Here is a 17,666-nt window from a genome sequence, read left to right on the forward strand (position 1 = left end):
GGCTCTAGTCTTACTAAACTAAAAACCAGTTTTTAAGACCATACTTGTATCTACTAAACTAGTCCTTCGAAGTAAAGAGATAAACTACTTCTATTTATTTGGTTTACGTCTCCTACAACTAACACTGATTGTTGTGTGTCAACCAGTGATCTATGCGGAAGCATAGCCAGCGAGAACTTCATCGAAATACCCGATTAAATCTCTTTCTTCATAGGCTAATCGATCATCAGGCGATGTGGAAGCACCAAGAAAATGCTAGAATAGTATTTATAATTTGTCCTTGAACATCCAATACAAATTATGTAATAATATTGTTAATGTTAATAAATTTAATTGTTGCACATATAATTTGGGTATTATTTATATAATTGTTATAATCTTTAGAAGTTATTTTGTTAGATCATGCATTGTGAACTGTGATGATCACTTGCTTGGAGATATGATCTAACTTAGAAACTTTCTTAAATATGTGCTTAACCTATAACTAGTAGAGAATAACTTTGTTATAACAGGTTATTATATATGACACTGATATATGAGATATGGTGGTGGGTCTCAACCACCGGGGGATTCTTCGGGTATATGTCATAAGCACACATTATGATGTGTGTAACACTAGACCGTATTTGAATTCTCTAGGACGAGTCACCTAAGAAATGGAGAATTCAAATTATTACATGGTCCTTTTAACTTGATGATATTGTTATTTTTGATTTGATAATTTAGTATACTTTGATGTGATGGTAAAGCTTGTTTAGCAAGCGCTACATAACCTGAAACATTGGGTTGCTAAATTTTATTTAGGAGAATGATGGATATCTAGATAGGATCTAGTATACTCATTATGATGTGTTAATTTATTATGCATTCTCATAAAGCTATTAAATTCCTGCCGGCAAGTGGTTTTGAAATATTTTTTAAATTTACTTTCTTATAAAAATAAAATATTTTGATGTTTCAAAATAATTTTTATTTATATTCATGGGAATTGCAATTTAGGCATGAGCAAATATGCAAGTTGTCTTTCTTAAAAGAGTTGCCTAAAATAAATAACACTGGGGGGGATGAATGTAAGATCTTATTTATTAATAATTAATCCCATATTATGGAAGAGCTTTTATGAACAGTTGGTCGGATAGAGATTTGATTGTTAAATTAAAACATATTATGGAAGAGCTTTTATGAACAGTTGGTCGGATAGAGATTTGATTGTTAAATTAAAATTATTAATTTGATTAATAATTTTTGATTGTTAAATTAAAATTATTAATTTGATTAATAATTGGTTCTTGATATGGGACCCAATTGGTCTCAGTAATGCTATTAGAAGAGGAATACATGCAATGCAATTCTATTTCTATTCTTAATTGTTATGGATAAAGTTTTTGAACAAATTCTATTTCTGTTCTTAATTGTTATGGATAAAGTTTTTGAACAAATTTTATTTCTATCTTTAATTGTTATGAATAAAGTTTTTGAACAAATTCTATTTCTATCATTAATTGTTATGGATAAAGTTTTTGAACAAATCTATTTTTATCCTTAATGATTATGGATAGAGTTCTAAATAATTATGAATCGTTTAAAGTTAAAATATCTAAGACTAGTTTGGTCCTATAAATAGAGTTCATATGTAGTCTTATGATGAGATAGAAAATCTTATGAAGATAATATGAAGAAATAGAAATTTGAGAGCCTATCTCTTAGTATTGCTCCACTTCGATGACGAGTGGATTTCAATTGGAGGTTTTTTCTTGAGGAAACTTTTTCAGATTGATCTCGGATCCGATTATTGTAGAAATTCGGAAAGCATTTCAGGTATAATTCTAGATTTTAATTAATTGAGATTAATAGTCATGATATGCTTTTTCAGCTACGTTGTATGTCATGTATCCAACAGAAAACATGTTCAAACTAAAGAGAATATTAATATACTATAGAAAAATAGATCAATAGGAAAAGAGAATATTAATATACTACATTAATTTATGTGGTTTGGCAATCACCTACGTCTATGAGAGAATTTAGTCTTTTTTTTCTAAATATTACAAGATAATCTATTCTAGTGATCCAGATAAATATCAAAAGAATCCTCTCTCAATCTCACACCAAAAAATCTCTAATAAAAACCTAGATTTCTCCACTTTGTTCTCTACATAGTTCTCTCTACTTCTCTTTTATAACATGCAGCTCACTTTGATTTTGTTCCTCAAACCATAGTCCTAGAAATCTCTTTTATAGGCCCCAAAACCAGATACTATAATGACCCTACATCGCATTGAATAAAGTTTGATCATAGATTCTGATCGAGTAAACATGAGCCATAAGATTTAATTGAGTCCTATGATCCTGACAAATGTCACATGTCTTTTCTTCAAATAGAAATCAAAATTTTGTTTTTGTGTTTATGTATTGCTAAATTTGGCTTTTGGGTTTCAAATGTGAGTTTTTAGTTTTACATAATGTTTTGGACCTTATAGGAGAGATAAATGGGTTATTATGCCATATAAACTTATTGGGTTGAATCCAATTGAATAGATACATATTTGACCCAAGCCCCCGATTAATGCCCCATATGAAAGCTCTAAGTTCTCTCCCTCATGAGTTAGATATGATAATAGAGAGCTTGGAGGTCAAAGAGAGGATTGCATCAACACCCAACACAAGTGTTTTCTTTCTTAATGATTATCTTTTGAGAATTTAAATTTATCGGTTTTGGAGATCTCATTCTCCTCTTTCTTTTGATGCTTAATGATTATCTTTTGAGAATTTAAATTTATCGGTTTTGGAGATCTCATTCTCCTCTTTCTTTTGATATAAACTAGATTTTAAAAGAGCTTTTAAATTTATCGGTTTTGGAGATCTCATTCTCCTCTTTCTTTTGATATAAACTAGATTTTAAAAGAGCTAGTGTTGCAAATTAGTGGGATTTGACTAAGGAGAGGATTTCTCTAAGAGATGGACCTCAGTCCACAATCTCTTTTAAAGAGGACTCGTTATTATGGAATAATGTTAATTTTGTAAGTTATAGTCTTGATCCATATTTTTATGAGAATTTTCATGGGTTTCGATTAGTTTATGACCTCTACAGTTTTTAGATATTTTTGGATGGTTTTCAATGTATTAAGTAAGTGGTTGTCCCCATTTTTGGTTTAAATTGCGAGCTCGAGGGCTCTAATGGTGAGTTTAGATATACATGATCTTTTGATGTGAAATTTGATAGAATTGATTCCCCTTAGCAGTGAAAACTTGGGTTGAAGTTGATTTTTTATTTGTTTTGAATTTGAATCAAAGAAGTTATAGGTTGAAAACATTTTGAAACTCACGGATTTTAGGCTGAGCGCATGCGCTCGACCGAGTGCATGCCCTTGGTAGGTGGAGGCTATAAGGGTGGTTATAGGGGATGGCTCAGTGATGAGCAATCCTTAATATGTGACCTAAATGGCTAGAGGTGTGGTTTATCCCAGGCGGAGAGGTCTCAGGTCGTAGGATTAGGTTTTACTTTCATGATTTGGTTAGGGATCACAATCAGCTAAAAGTTTATCCACCAAACATGACTACACATAGGGTCTACTTGTCAAAACCTAGGCTCTGATACTATAAAAAAGTTTATCCACCAAACATGACTACACATAGGGTCTACTTGTCAAAACCTAGGCTCTGATACTATAAAAATCTTGTCATTCCCCTATGTCCCAGCTATGGATATGGACACGTGACTCAACTAGTAGTACGTACACGAGAACTGGGTCAAATGGGCCCTCGTGCACATAATTAAGCCTCATCTAGCTGGACTAATACAAAATAAGGTTAGAATAGTAATTATTAGCTGAGATGTGTTAAATTATTATAAGTCAACTTTTGGTCAAATTACTCTGGACAATTCACCTACATACAACTTAATATAGTGGGACTTCTAAGCTAAAACTCAACAAAAGGGCAAAAATGTAAAAATCTTACCAACTCCCTGGAGGGTAAAACTATCCAACCACACAATCAGTTCCAAAGTATCAACCATCGATGAAGATCAATGAAACCAAATGGACTCCAACTGACCTTAAGGCTATATCAATTCTAGGGCTCTGTATTATATTTTTAGAGCTTTGACATCCACCAAACTAAATTGCACACTTACTTGTGAGACCATCTACGACATTTGGCATACACTAGAACTTACACATAAGAGCACATCACAAGTTAAAGATGCTAAGATAGATTTGCTAAACAATAAATATGAAAAATTTAAAATGGAGCTTGATAAACTATTGATCAAATGTTTACTCGCTTCAGTGAAATTTCTAATGGTTTAGCCTGTCATGGTAAGAGTTATATTGATAATGAGATGATGCAAAAAGTGCTACGTTTTCTTATTGAAAATGGGAGGTTAAAGCCAACCATTTGAAGGAGTTCAATAACATAAACAAGATGACATATGAGGAACTTCAAGGAAAGCTCAAAACCTATAAGATTGAGAGCAGTGAATGAGGATGAATCCAAAGAGAATGAAAAGGAGAAAGGAAAAAAAAGCCTACGTCAATAATGCTAAAAGCAACACAAGAATTAGATGATGGTGGCAATTATGATGAAGATATTTTCCTTGATTATAAGGAGATTATGTGGAATGCTTAGAATGTAAAGGGAATTCAACAACGCAAAGAAAGGCTTCGGAAATGAAGTAGTTGTTTGCTACAATTGCATGAAATTTGGAAACTTCAAATCGAAGTGCCCATTGATAAAAAAGAATAGATTCAATAACAAAGAAAAGAAGGGGTAATTGGTGAAACATGGTCAAATGAAGATAGCTCGGATTTTGCATTGGAACAAGAAACACAAATCTTTGCTTTATAGGAAAAGCTAATGAGGTATCATCTTCTGATGAATATGAATTTATTACTTTAAATCAATTATATGAAGCTTTCTTAGAATTGCAAAATAATTCTAATGGCATTACTTCTAATATTATAAAAATGTTAGAGCTATTAAAACACTAGAAAAAGAGAATCTGGATTTGAAAATAGGGAATGATCAATCGTCTAGCAAACTATCTACTTTACATAAAGTTCATGAAAATAACATACTGAAGCATACAAAACTAATCACGAAACATGAAAATTTAAAATCAGAAGTGGAACCTTTGAAAACTAAGATATAGGTTTAGAAAACATAATCTGAACTTACAAAAGGAAAGGAAAAACTAGATGCCCTTTAAGCAACTTGCAAATGAATAATGATAAAAGAGGAATAGGTTTTAATAAAGAAAATCATGCTTTTATAAAAAAAATATATTCCTTTAAAATGACACATGAAAATAGACAAATTTTTAAAAAGAATACTATAGATAGGTAAAAATATCAAACCATTGACTAAGCACCCTATGACATCACAGGAGGCCTACGGGGATATAACGATCATTCCTAATTGACCAAAAGGTTTCAACATGACAAAATGGCCTCGGAGCCAAGGGCGTAAACTCACGAGGCCTTGGACATAAGTGGGGCGAGATCAAAACTCATTTGAAAATAGACCAAGGCATGTTTACGCATGGCTAAGATCACATGGTGCTAAGGTCACGAGAAGTTAGGAACAAACTGTGTTGAGATCACGCTAAGCTCACGTAAGGCTAATGGCATGTAAAACTTTCGCTGAACATGATAGTCAAACTGGCAGATAGAACTATAGCAAAGCAGAGCCATCAAAGTGCTACAAGATAAAATCCATGTACAAAGTTTATGCGAGGCTACAAAAGCAACCAATGGAAGTATTCAAGCGGCACTACTAACCCTGCATAAATGACAAAAGCTGTGAGAACTATTGAGAAAAGGTGTCACATCATTATCCATTCAGCACTCGTACATTGAAAAGCTGTTAAAGTAGCTTGTATAATCCTAATAGTGCGTAAATCCACAAAAACTGGGTAAATAAGGGCTTCTCTATGAGTAGAAACTCTTAGCCCACATCCAAAGGGCTCCATGTTGGTTCTAAGGCTCCAAACTTCTACCAAAGTCTCTGATCTCTTGTCCAAGCCTTCTTACCTAAGGTTGGAGCTCTCCTATGCTCTAGCGAGCTCCTTGGGTTCTCTTTGGTCCATCGAGTTATATATAATTCTTTTTCATTGGACTTTTCTCATTGGTCTACTACTCTCCGTCAAAGTTTACTCATTAGGATTCTAATCCACTCGAGAGCTACTGCTACTCCCCAAGAAGTTTCATCTTCTCATAGGGTTTTACAATACAGCCGAGAGTGACTGCTCCCTTTGCTGGAGTAATCTTCTTTGTACAAGATGGCCTGTAAACAAATGCACGTGGGAAAAAGAGCAATATTTGGTTATCCACACTTGAGATCAAGCTACTCTTCCTCCATGGTGTGAGTTTTCACCAAAGGACACCACCAACACCTTCCACCATATTATATAGTCCATAGAGATACTAATTTCTCTTTGTTGATGCAAGGTCAACAACCCACCTAGACAAAAATAAGGAAATAAGCGGGCCAATTCCCTTCTATGCTTGCTCGAAGCTCAAGTCATGAGGATGCCCACATCACCCAATTTGCACAAAAAATAGATGACACACCCGGTGGGAGTAGAGTTCTCTTAAAAGGAGAGCATTGTGTTGTAATATAATGAGATTACCCCTTAGAACCACCGTTTAAAGCTTATTCATTGAGTTTGACCAAGAGGCACAAAGTGGTTCCTAGATGAGGGCAGACATCACCAAAATGCAACTAGGAGTTGTCAAAAAATCTCTATCTCAAGGTCTACCTCTACTTTAACTAGGGTTAATTAACATGGTCTCAAGCTAACTCCATGTACTGAGGAAGATGACAATGTAAACTTAGCCGAAGAACATTTATCTGCTGCTAACATTCACACGCCATTAAAACAAGCTCTCACCTTGCATGAATGAAGGAAAAAGAGATGTTTGAATGCTGAACTTAGATAGGATATATCAAATACCCGTTATTTCATTAGAATTTAGAGCCTAGTCCCCTCAAATCTGTAGAACTTTCTGGATTCATGTGATCAATCACATTCTAGTAATGGATTATCTATTACCCCAACTTTCTAGGTGGAGGGTGGATGTCTCCATCATTCATTGTATTGTCCTTGTTGGTACTACATAAAGGAAAACCTTATGATATCAGCTAGCCATCCACATGAACCTAAGCACAAGAGGACTTCAGTCTTCAACCGATTATCCAAGAGTGCGAACTTGGACTTCCTAACAAGGTGTTATAAGCTACAGGAGAAGACTAGTCGAGATAATGGTCATCAATATTTGAAAGTGCAAACCCAAATCTTTTGAGAAAATGAAAGTCTCATAGGTGAAGAGCTAACCAATATGGTGACTTGATGGTAGTCACTTTTAACATAATAGGGACAACAATCTTGGGTATAAGATTGCTACTATTCAAGGATGAACCTGAGGAAGACGTGAGTTAGCATTCAAGTTGACCTACAACTCGAAAGAGGCTCCTCTATGAGGGTAGGCCTAGATGATATAGCATGCAAGGCACAGAGGATTACCTAGACGAGAAGATAACTGAGCATACACTCTCAATTTAATGCTACCAGTATGTGATCCCCTAGAATTTAATGACAAATATGTCCAAAAGTGTGAAAGACTTAAAATTTGTAGTGATGGCCCATATCAATGCACTCGTCCAAAGTACATGTTCCTTTTGACTACAGTCACATCCAGCTAATGACGGAAATTGTCTATTCAGAAAGTGAGAATGCATCAGAAAGTGTTCATTCTAATGATGATCTAAAGTAGGTATATATCTCTTCTAATACCTAAGCAAACAAAAAAGGTAGGAGTGACACAAATATCACTCCTACTGAGGATGTGACTCTGCCACTAAACAATGGCAGGAGTCCAATCCTAAATGAAGATGGTGCCACTAGCAACGGAGCGACTTCGACTTTGATTTTAGAAGACTTATCGTAAAAATTCTTGGTACAAGAAGAATCATATCGGGCACAATAGAATACCCTCAACGATCTTCAAAATTCCATTCAATAGTTGGTTGCACTCTAGATGATGAACTTGGGAAGTCGAATCACTATGATGGGACTAGAGCCATCCCACAAGAGGTGAACCTAGTGCATCATGGTGTAACTATAGATGTTACTGTTCACACAATTGCCGCAAGTGCCAGTACAATTTTGACCCCCACTCAAGGTGCATGCCCATGCTCATGCCTACTGTGAATCACAAGGAGCGCTCCAATCTCTTTATTGATCATGAGGTAGAGCTAGCACTAACTACCACTTTGATGTCCAATAGAGGCTAAATTTATGGAGAATATGCAAATGCAATTTGAGACCTTAACATTGAAGAATGAATTAGAGAGCACTGGAATGATGTGCCCATACCTGTGTAGGTAATTAAAATTGCCTTTATACAAGAGAGCTCAAACCTCGCCCATTAGAGCTCGCCCGCATGCTCAAAGCAAGCAAAAGGCCAAGCAAAGCTCGCATGCAAGCCAAAGCTCGCCAACACGCTTTGCTCGCTTGCAAGCTAAAACTCGCCTGTAGTGCTTAGCTTGCCAGCACAAGCAAAATTTGCCTACACTCAAGAGGCCAAGCCAAGCTCGCCTACAAGCCAAAAGCTCATTTGTTTGTTTGGCTCGCCTGCACGTGCCAAACCTTGCCAACCTCGCCTGTTTGGTTGACTCGCCAGCACGAGTCAAGCTTGCCTGATTATCAAGCTCGCCAGTACGAGCTCGACCTCGCTTCAAAACATTGCTCGCCCATATGGGTCAAGCTTGCATGCAGTGAGTTCGCATGCATGAACCCAGCTTGCCAACGAATGCCAGCTCACACGCTCGTGGGGACCACCAACCAACCCCGCCTATTTGCTAAGCTTGCCTGCAAGCTTGCTTGAATGTTCAAGCAACTCTTAAGCTCGCCTACAAGCCTGTCAGCCTCGCCTGAATAGTGTAAGTGGCTTCTTGCTTGTTAGAATGGGCCTACCCGCTTCCCACGTCCTGGGTAATGAGGCATGACTCTCATCACCCCTATAGTGGTCACATCCCATAGCTATAGGGGGAGTATGCTACTCCTTACTCCTATTTGTGGTTACATCCCATAAATCAAGGGATGACCCAGCCATCCCTTGCCTATTTATAGGACCTTTACCAACATGAAAGGGGTTTAGCTGGGGTTGTTTGGTTCGACTGGTTTCTTACAAATTGGATAGAGAAGCTTGGAATTTCCAAGAATATTCAAACAGAGATCTTCATTGGCTTGCTTGGTAGAACTTTTCTAGCTTTTCACCTGGATTGTTAAAGTAGATTCAATCTGAACCCTCAGATTTGAGACTCTTGGCTCTTTTGCAAACTCTTGCGTATTTGCCTTCTCCAAGCATTCGGCCTTGATACTCGTCAAGCTCGGGTATTTATCAAACTCAATCACGCCAGAGCTTCTATTGCATACAGAAGCTCAACCGTAACTTCGATCGTATTGTTTAAGGGAAGCAAACTCAACAAAGCATTCGAGGGAGGTATCCTATCGCTATCGAAGAACCCACGTTAAACAAGGAGAGCCTTCTCTCCACTTCTGTTGTAATTTTGATTTTTGATTTGTAATAAGCCATTCTTATCAATAAAAATCTCCATTGCGAACCAATTTTACGCACCGTACAGAAGATGGCGACCACAGTGGGAGGAACTATTTCTTCAACCGAAATGGTGGTGACGTAATTCGACGGAATTGTGGAAGGGATGACTGTCAAGTCCCTTAGGATTGAGTTCGACCAAGCTAAGTACGAAGAGTACTTATCTTCTTCTTTCTCTAGTGGCAGAGCAACCCACCGATATCGTAGAGTTGTGCGTGAGATCCAACCCCAAGTGGCTGAGGCAACCACGCCCAAGAGCTCTACCCGAGCTATAGCGGAGGGCTCTATCTCCCCCAATCCAATCAAGGCTGAGCCAAAGACCAAGAAAGCCAGCCAAGGACTGCTCATTGGGTTGCCAAGCAATCCACATAGGTCTCTACACAAGAGGAGACAACTGTTCTTATTGGCGCAGACCACGTCTTTGTCATCAACATGAACGCTCCTCTCTCCAAGAGAGCCCAACGGTGGCGACGACAAGCTCTCTCCAGCCATGAAGCCTAAGTCTTCACTTCTTATGATAGCCTAAATTACTATCCAGGCCTAAAAAGAGCCAAACAGGAATGTAAAGTTCCCAGTTTTAGTGGACTACGTTCAGGCAAGGCCACCTATTCAGGCGGGCTTTGTTCTATTGACGAAGTTCCCAAAACTAGACTTGGTGTTTTGGGTGAGCCAGACATTTCAGGCGAGCCTCACTCTAGCAGTAAAGTTCCCCGTTTGGGCGAACTTAGCAAGACATGTGAGCCCCCCAAATCGGGAGGGCTTCGCTCTTCAAGCCATCTTCCCAAATCAGGCGAGTTGCCCAAATCAGGCGAGCTCCATGATTCAGGCGAGCTGCGCCCTCAAGCAGGTGAGCTCCGCATACTAGGCAAGTGATAATCATATTTTATTATAATTTTATATCCTTATTATCTATTTTAGATAAATAAATATGCCATTAATAATTATTTTTATCTTTAATTACAGGTTAGTGAAGAATAAAGCCCAAGATCTCTTATCTCAACATAAACCTATGAATTAAATAAAGAACACAAGCAAGAGTCAAAAAGCCCAAGCCCAGAATCAAGCCAAGTAGCCTGTAGAAGCCGGAGAAAATAAAAAAATTAAATATGAAAAAAAATGTATTCAAGATAGTTGGCCGCAAAGAAACGACGATATCTCCCAATCCGGAATGCGGAATTTAACATATAATATATGAAAATCACCTATCTCGACGAGATGAAGCAAACCGTGAAGTCAGAATTCTTATTGAAGCATTGATGCCAGCATCGATGCCGGCATCGATGCCTGCATCAATGCGAAGTCTTCCAGATTGGATCAACAGCCGAAATAGCATTCTTGGGGCTCAAGTTTGATCCAAGGGCTCTCATTCACTGATGTTTACTATAAATAGGGGTTGAGAGTGAGGGGTTAGGGGTGTGAAAATTTTTGTAACTCTTTTTTGGAGAGGAGGGCTACTCTTAATTGAGAAGGCCTTCCAAAATTATAACTTTTTATTATAATTAATAATAATAATTTTTTCACCACTTTAAAATTTTCTCTTCTTCTCTTTATTGGATGATGAAGATGAAGATGAAGATAGAGAATTATCTGAAGGTTTGTATTTCTTTTCTTTTTCTCTTTTATTGCTTATTAGTTTAGATTTATTTCTATCATTGTAGTTAGATTTTATTTTCTTGTTAAATAGCCAAGATGCTAGAACCCTCTTTCCTTAGATTTATTTTATGCTTATAGAGTAGATTTATTTTCGTGCATTTAATTTTTGTAATTTTATTTTGTAGTTTAGCTTTTATAATTTATTTTGTAGTTAGATTTTAATTTCTTATACTATTCACCTTGAGGCTAGAACCCTCTTGGGTGTAGTTTTTCTTTTTGTTTATTTTTATTTTGTTTGATTCGCCTTTTAGGCTAGAACCCTCTAGGGAATCACTCTTTTCTAAGAAGTGGGTTCAATTTTAGATTATCCATATCTATAATTGAATCCACCATTTTTAATTTCTTGCATTTTCTTTTATTCTAGAATTTTGCTCTTCATTCTTGATTTTTTATTTGTTCCTTGATTTTATTCATTTTTTCCTTCTCACCTTATTGATCATACTCATTCTTTTTCAAATCCACTCTTACTTACACTTGCACCTATTTACACACCATTTTTACTATCTCAATCTCTTCATAATCACATTCACTCAACAATCTTATTTGTCACGCACACAACATAAGAACCAATTTTATATTTTCTCCTATAAAACACCTTCCTCGTGGGATCGATATCTTAAATTTATATTTTCTCCTATAAAACACCTTCCTCGTGGGATCGATATCTTAAATACTATAACTTGACACGGTTTTGCACTTGCAACATTTTTGGCAAATGTTTATGCCGCATTAAGTTTTTGGCGCCGTTGCGGGGGAAGGTGCTTAAGTAGGTTTTAATTATTTTGGTTCTTTAACTTATGTGTTTTTTGCGAAGGAAACATTTGGAGCTTGAAGATCGCGGATTGGAGAACTAGGATTTGAAGATTAGCTTTCAGGTAATTCCTCTTTCTAGTTTTTAATTCTATCCTTTAGCTACTTCTTCACAATTAGAGACAATTAGGACTTAAAAAAAATTATTTTTCGTTGACCTTAATAAAATTCACCCTCCACTTTGATATTTACTAACAAGATAATAAATTCAAACAAATTCCCTCCTTCTCATTTGTTTGATTGTTAACCCTAATTAAAAAAAATCTTTTCTATCCTTTTTAGTTGCTTTTAATTCATAGGGTTGCATTTCATATTGATAGTAGGAATTCACCAAGTGATCTGAGCATCTTGATTTGGCACACACACTTAAAAATATTTTTAAGGGCAAAACCCCATAATCAAGATAAGGTGAGGGAGTTCATCACCCTTTCCTTAGCCCAAAAATCACTAATTCCTCACTTCACAAACCCAAACCTTCTAAAACTCATTAGACGTTGGCTCCTAAGGATTCGAGCTCAATAAGGAACAAGAAATCCTTAAGTGAATGGTTTAAGTTTTCTCAGAATAGTTGATGTCTAAGGCAAGGTTTAGGGGTTGCGTAAAGCGCTCTGCAAGGAAAGAGGTACTTAATTGATCTTTGATCACCCTCTAGTACAATCCTTATCTGGCTAACTACCTGGGTAAAACTTTGATCTTTTCACTGTAGGAGTTTTTGGTTAGGAGCTGGTCTAGTGGAGTTAGGCTAAACCCTAGAATTAGAGTTGATTAAAAAGTGATTGCTTTGATTTGTTTTAATTAGGATTTTTCTTTTCCTTTATCTTCTAAAAAAAACTAATTTTCTTTCTTTCTTTCCTTAAAAAAAACTAATTTTTTTTATTTAAAAAAATAAAAATAAAAAGAAATATTTTGGTGTATGCAATAGTGGATTAGGGATAATGCACGTCGATTAATTCGCTTTGAACCAATCATAGAAATAGAGTATCCTAATCCACCCATTCTTCATGATAAGTTCTATCCCATTAGAAATGCAATCCCCTCGTATATTAGGCTCCCCGAAATAAATGGAATAAATTTTGAGCTTAAACCGTAATACATAAACATGCTTCCCAAATTCCTTGGTAATAAAACAGAAGATGCATATATTTTTATTTCAGAATTTGAGAAAGTGTGTATTATGATTAAAATGAGAGAATTAACCGAAGATGCGATTAAGCTTAGATTTATTCCATTTGCTCTTAAGGATAAAGCTAAAAAATGGTTGTACAGCTTACTAACAAATTCCATCACTACTTGGGAAGAATTTATCACAATTTTTCTTAAAAAAATTTTCCCTATCCATAAAACGGAAAAGCTAAGAAACTAGCATCATGAATTTTAAAATTATCCCGGGAGAACCTTTGTTGAAGTATTTTGACCGATTTAAAGATCTTCTCATCCAATGTCCTCATCACGGTTTAGAAAAATGGCGATTGTGCCAAATAATTTATGAGGGATTAGATTATTCTGCAAAGACTTTCTTAGAATCAATGTGCCACGGGGATTTTATGAGGAAAAATGCTGATGAAGCTTGGGGGTTTTTGGAGAGTCTTTCTGAAAAAACAATGCAACGGGAATAGTGCGATGATATGGTTTCATCAGTTCCCCAATCTAAGTCTTGTGGTCTTTCCTTAGAGTCAAACATTGCTTCTGAAGCAAAGATGGCGACGATTCTACGAAGGTTAGTAGCTTTAGAAATTAAGGGACGAGCTCCAGCTCAAATCAATCATGTTTCTGCCTCAGGATGTTATAATTGTCAGTCTCATACCCACGTTTCAGAGGAATGCCCTCTCCTAGGAAACAACAATTCATTAGAACAGATGAACGCTGTATTCCAGCACCCTAGAAATAATCCATTTTCTCCAACCAACGCAATAGAACAGATGAACGCTGCATTCCAGCACCCTAGAAATGATCCATTTTCTCCAACCTACAATCCAGGTTGGAGAAATCATCCCAACTTTGCATGGAATCTAGGAAATTCTCTCGGAACTCAAAACTTCACTCCCGCTTCGACCCAACATTTTCCTAAGGGAAACACAGTTCCTTTCAATTCACAATTTCAACAACCCAGTCTGTCGTATCAAAATCAGTCTCCTCTTCATCAAGCTGTAATTCAAACTCATCATAATCCAGATCAGGATAAACTTCTCAACGTATTGCAAAGGGGTTTGGAAATCATAATTAAGGCCTCCGCTCAAACCACGAATATGTTGACTCAAACGTCTAGCACGCTGAATTCCTTCATGCAATCAACCGGATAAATGCTCAACTCCAACACTCAAGCTATAGCTAGATTAGAATCCCAACTTGGTCAACTAGCTGGTGCCGTGAGTAAAAGAGAGAAAGGAAAATTTCCGAGTCAACCCGTGGTCAACCCTAAGGACACAGGATGCAGTTCATCCTATGAAGCTCAAGTGAATGCAATCCATTCACTTCGGTCAGGTAGACAGGTCGATAATCAAGTGAGAACTCCTCCAAGTCAAACTTCTGATCCAGTACAAATTCCTTCTCCTTCTCCTTTTGATGAATCTATTCAACAATCACTCCCATCAGATGACCAATAACCTGAACCCGAATCTGAGCCTGCTTTTGATAGGTTTAGACCGGTTGCTCCCTTTCCAGATAGACTCAGGTCTAGGAAACACTCTCCTCTGGAGGAGAAGATCCTAGAAACATTCAAGCAGGTTAAGGTCAACATTCCTCTCTTAGATGTAATTGAACAAATTCCATCTTATGCTAAATTTTTAAAAGAATTATGCACTAAGAAGAGGCGAATAAATGTTCCAAAGAAAGTCTTTTTAGCCGCCAATATCAGTGAAATGCTATCAAATCCCATACCTTTGAAACGTAAAGATCCAGGTTCCCCCATCATTTCATGTATCATTGGGAATACTCACATTGATAAGGCGCTGTTAGACTTAGGGGCCAGTGTTAATTTGCTTCCACATTCAGTTTACCAGCAATTAGGTCTAGGTGTACTGAATCTTACCAAATGCACCTTACAGTTGGCTGATAGATCTGTTAAGGTCCCTATGGGTGAGTTATAGGATGTTCTGAATAAGGTTGGATATTTTATTTTTACAGTAGATTTTGTAATCTTGGAAACATAGCCTGTTTACAATCCAAAAGGACAGACACCTGTCATCTTAGGACGACCCTTCTTAGCCACTTCTAATGCTCTCATCAACTATAGAACTGGTCAAATGAAGCTGTCCTTTGGGAATTTGACAATCGATCTCAACATTTTTAATTAAGGGGACCAACCAAATAATCAGCCTCTAGAAATAAACTACATTCAGGAAAGATCAGAAGAAGAAGAAGAAGAGTCTGATTTGAGTTTTGAGGAAATTTTTGATGAAGAGTTAGAGTTTTTAGAAGAAGCAGATCAGGTCATTGAGAATAATAAAACTGTGTTAAAGAAGAGTTAGAGTTTTTAGAAGAAGCAGATCAGGTCATTGAGAATAATAAAACTGTGTTAAACATGTGCTACTTTGAATTAATTTTTTGAAGAACTCTTTCTTGATGAACTTAGATTTTTGGAGAATAATAACCAACAAAATTTTTTGAACTTCACAGAAGAATTGGTTGTCGAAAAATAAAACTTCACAGTACAAGAGTCTAAGTTCATTAAGAAATACAAAATGCATGACACCAATAATACCTACCTTACCTTGTTGCATGAATTATTGAACACCCCGAAATGCTTGGAAATACACATTATTGATTATATCATTCTGAATTTGTTTAAAATCCGGGGAAAAACTTTTAACAGTAAGGTAGGATTCAATGTAGAACATGAACTCTTCATGTTGAATATTTTATTCTACATTATTTATTTTGTTTATTTTAGAATAATAAAAAGAATTTATTCTTTTCTCATGTGAGAGTTTCTTGTTCAGTTTTCAAAAAAAAAAAAGAAAAAAGAAAAAAGAAAAAAAAAGTAAAGAAAAAAAAGGAAAAAAAAGAAAGAAAAATAAAATTTTGTTTTCATCCTCCTCAGACCAAAGGTAATTACAAATTTTTATCAGCGGACCAAATGTAAGTGTTTCACTTCTTATCTGCTTTACTTTACGCATCATAGAGTTTGCATTGAGGACAATGCAAAATTTAGGTGTGGGGGAGAGAATTAGTTATTTTTTCTCTTTATTTTACATTTTTAGTTACATTTTTTCCCTTTTTCTTTTTAAAAAAATAATAAAAATATCGTCACTTGCCAAATTTATAGAGTCATGTAATAATTAATTTATTTGATAAATTTAAAATTATCTAATCCCTAGTTGGTTATTTACTTAAGTTCACTTTTTATAATAACTCTAAATAAATTTCTTAAGAAATAATTTTCAAAGTAGTATACTTTACTTAAGCCTTGACTTGGACTTTTATTTAAAATAATAAAATTTTTGCATGTTTAACTTAGAGTTGAAAATAATTTTTTTCAAAGTGTCTTGATTTACATATTTTCAAAATATATATACATATACAAAAAAAATTTGCAGAAGAAGAGTGCGAAAGATGGGCACAAAAAAAAACTCTTTAATTCAAGGTGATTCTATCTTATTAAGCCTAAGCTGACCGAGTAATTAAGCCCAAGGAGTATTTCCATACTTAATGACCTAAGCCCATTTGGGTTGGGATCCATTGGCCCAAAACTCGTTAAATGGTCACTTAGAAAGCCCGTTAAAGTAGAAAAAAAATCACCAAGAAAGAAAGAGTTAAAATAAAAAAAATTAAAAAAAACTAATAAATGTCTTATAGTTGTATATATGGTCTTGGAAAATATTTTAAATCAAGCAACTTAAAAATTATTTAAAACAAATAGTTAGCATGTTCTTTTCAAAACTTTTAAATTAAATTGCTACAATGAGAAGATTTTCTTGAAAATATACCTTAGAGTTATATATATTTCTTGAGTGATAACTAGCTCTAATTAGATTATCTAAAAGTTATCAAGTGAATTTAGTTATTTACTGACTCCTTTAATTTGGCAAGTTGACCGAATTTTGTGGGAATATTCACTGCAAACCCTCACGAGACTACGACTCGTCCACTAGGGTAACCTAGGGGTTTAAAGGCTTGTTGTATGCGCTAAATACAACCGTGATTCCTGCGAAAGTTAATTAGGATTTTCTTTTTCTTTCTTTGCTAGAGGACTAGCAAAAATTTAGGTGTGGGGGTATTTGATAATCATATTTTATTATAATTTTATACCATTATTATCTATTTTATATGAATAAATATGCCATTAATAATTGTTTTTATCTTTAATTGCAGGTTAGTGAAGAATAAAGCCCATGATCTCTTATCTCAATAAAAACCCATGAATTAAATAAAGAACACAAGCAAGAGTCAAAAAGCCCAAGGCCAGAATCAAGCCGAGTAGCCTGTAGAAGCCGAAGAAAATAAAAAAATTAAATATGAAAAAAATGTATTCAAGATAGTTGGCCGCAAAGAAACGACGATATCTCCCAATCCTGAAGGCAGAATTTAACATATAATATATAAAAATCGCCTATCTCGACAAGACGAAACCAACCGTGAAGTCAG

This window comes from Asparagus officinalis, chromosome 3, assembly GCF_001876935.1.
Source record: "Asparagus officinalis chromosome 3, Aspof.V1, whole genome shotgun sequence".
Taxonomy (NCBI): Eukaryota; Viridiplantae; Streptophyta; class Magnoliopsida; order Asparagales; family Asparagaceae; genus Asparagus; species Asparagus officinalis.